Here is a 2,940-nt window from a genome sequence, read left to right as displayed (position 1 = left end):
TAAAGGAATTCAGACAGTTGTTCAAAATCTTGCCACAAAGAAAAAGGCAGGACAAAAAAAACCAGATTTTATGAAATAGTCAAGAAATAGTTAAGGCCAATTTTATATGAATTTTTTCAGAGAATTGAAAAAGAAGGAACACGTTTCAATTTCCAACTCATTTTTTTTTTTTTTTTGGATGGAGTCTCACTCTGTGGCACAGGCTGGAGTGCAGTGGTGCAATCTTGGCTCAACCTCTGCTTCCTGGGTTCAAGTGGTTCTTCCTCAGCCTCCAGAGTAGCTGGGACTACAGGCGCATGCTACTATGCCTGGCTAAATTTTGTGTTTTTAGTAGGGACAGGATTTCACTGTGTTAGCCAGGATGATCTCGGTCTCCTGACCACGTGATCCGCCCCCCTCGGCCTCCCAAAGTGCTGGGATTACAGGCGTGAGCCACCGCACCTGGCCTCCAAGTCAATTTTTTTTTTTTTTTTTTTTGTTGAGACGGAGTCTCGCTCTGTGGCCCAGGCTGGAGTGCAGTGGCCGGATCTCAGCTCACTACAAGCTCCGCCTCCCGGGTTTACGCCATTCTCCTGCCTCAGCCTCCCGAGTAGCTGGGACTACAGGCGCCCGCCACCTCGCCCGGCTAGTTTTTTGTATTTTTTAGTAGAGACGGGGTTTCACCGTATTAGCCAGGATGGTCTCGATCTTCTGACCTCGTGATCCGCCCGTCTCGGCCTCCCAAAGTGCTGGGATTACAGGCTTGAGCCACCAGGCCCGGCCCCTCCAACTCAATTTTTAAAGCTGGCATAATCATGCCACAAACATAAGACATGGCTGGCACATGGTAGGAAAATTATAGACTAGTCACACTCATGAATATAGTTTCAAAAATATTAAACCAAATTTTAACCAACACAATCCAGTTGCATATAAAAGACATAATACATTATGGCTAAGTTGGGTTTCTCCCAGGAGTACAAAGTTGGTTTAAAAAGTTGGCAGGAACAAGAAGAGGATGCCCACTATCATCCATTCCTACCTGATCTTCTGATGGAAGTCCTACTCTCCCACTCAGTACAGGAAAACAAAAAGAAAAAAATACATTAAAATTACACAGAAACAGAATAATCGTAATTGGATAATCATAAATACATGTTGTTATTCATTTAGAAAACCCTAAAGAATCTAGCCAATTTTCTGGAAACTAAATCAATACACAAAAGCAGTTTTTATATGCCACCAACGATTAAAAAGCATAACTTGAAAATCATATTCACAGTAACATCAAAATCTAGGATATGTGTGGATATACTTGTATATGTGCGTATATTGACCCTTACATGCATAACATTATCAAATTCTATTCAAGAACATTTTTAAAGACCAAATAGATAATTACCATGCTCTTTGACAGGAAGATCCTATAGTATAAAGTCATCAACTTTTTCCAACTCAGAATTCCCCAGGGTACCTCTTGGTGATTCCATGCCCAATGATAACAGCACATGGGCAGTTGCAACTACCTGGTCTTGAAAAGGGCAAGATAACCAGAAACTCAGTTCCCTCAAAGATAAAGGACTGGTTCCCCTACCAAGAGAAGAGATATTCTGACCAAGGGACATCTACCATGGGTGGTAAAGGAGGGAGATGATGAATATCAACTGATGGCCTCAGGACCAACTACAGCAGTAGGGACTGTACTTACTCCATCTGCATTTAAGTCTTTTATTTTCTTTCTATTTTTCAGGTACCTGTACCTTAAAAACTTGAAGAATCAATGACAACATAGAGTGAACATAGTGTGAGGGTTGAGTGGATCTGAAGGGTGCAAGTGGTTGCAGTAGCAGATCTTAAAAGGGCTCCATCCATACAGCCTCAATCTATCCTAGACAGCTGCTGTTAAGATGATTGCCTCCTACATATTTCTTGACGATTGCCTGAAGGCATCGTCTTTAGCAGAATACTTGGGACAAGCCTTAAGTAGAAGAGAATTTCTGTCCCAACAGGGCTTTCAACCAATTTAGGATGGTGGATAAATAGCCCAGATCCCTCCTCCTTTAGTGGATAAGTCTAATGTGTGTTTCACACTATCTTTCAGAGTTCCCAACGGGAATGAGCCCAGTTGCTCATTGTGGTAATCTGCTTATAAATAAGTGGGCTCTTCTTCTTTCCAGGTCTCACTTCCTTACTCCTTCACAGTGCGTCCAGGTATCACTTTCCAGATAAGCTCCCTACATGCAGATCTTTCTCTTAGTATCTACTGTGGGGGGAATTAAACTAAAACAAAATATAAATGTCCATCAATAGTAGAAGAGGTAAACTGAGGTATTGTCATAAAATGGAATGTAATGCTACAGGAAAAGGGAATGAGAATGAAAGAAGCAAGTCACACACAAAAAACCCTACACCTTGATTCTATTTTTAAAAAATATTTTAAAAGGCCAAACTAAACAAAATGTTATTTAATAATACATACTGCAAACCAAAAATAAAATTCTAAGCTTCCCAGCTGACTAAATGGACCCCTTTTTGGCCAAGGGGATCCCAAAGAAACCTGACAAACAAGTTCAGGCCATGATGGGAAGGAGTCAGACATGTCTCATTATATACTCCTCCCTTTGGAGGTTAGACATATCTGACCAGCATTAACATTAAAACAGCGATCTTGAGACTGACAAAGCAGGCTCTTGATAGCAATAAGATACCAAATTCCAACCTGACTCTGGTGTAGCATTACATGACAAATAGCAGGCCTTGAGGGAAGTCAAAGTACTTTACTGCCAAATATATTTCTTTGACATATATTGAAATAGCCCTGCAAAGCTGTCTCTTGCGGGGGAAATGTGCGTTCTGTAGAAAATCTCCTTCCCTTACTATGTCTTTTCTGCAGAGTCTGACATCATTTAAGGCCTGCTAAGAGACGTTTTCTCTGAAGCCTGCTACCTGAAGGCTTTATCT

Source organism: Colobus angolensis, unplaced genomic scaffold (assembly GCF_000951035.1).
Source record: "Colobus angolensis palliatus isolate OR3802 unplaced genomic scaffold, Cang.pa_1.0 Scaffold7, whole genome shotgun sequence".
In the NCBI taxonomy this organism is placed as follows: Eukaryota; Metazoa; Chordata; class Mammalia; order Primates; family Cercopithecidae; genus Colobus; species Colobus angolensis.
The sequence above is the reverse complement of the archived record's forward strand: the minus strand, read 5'-3'. Positions refer to the sequence as shown.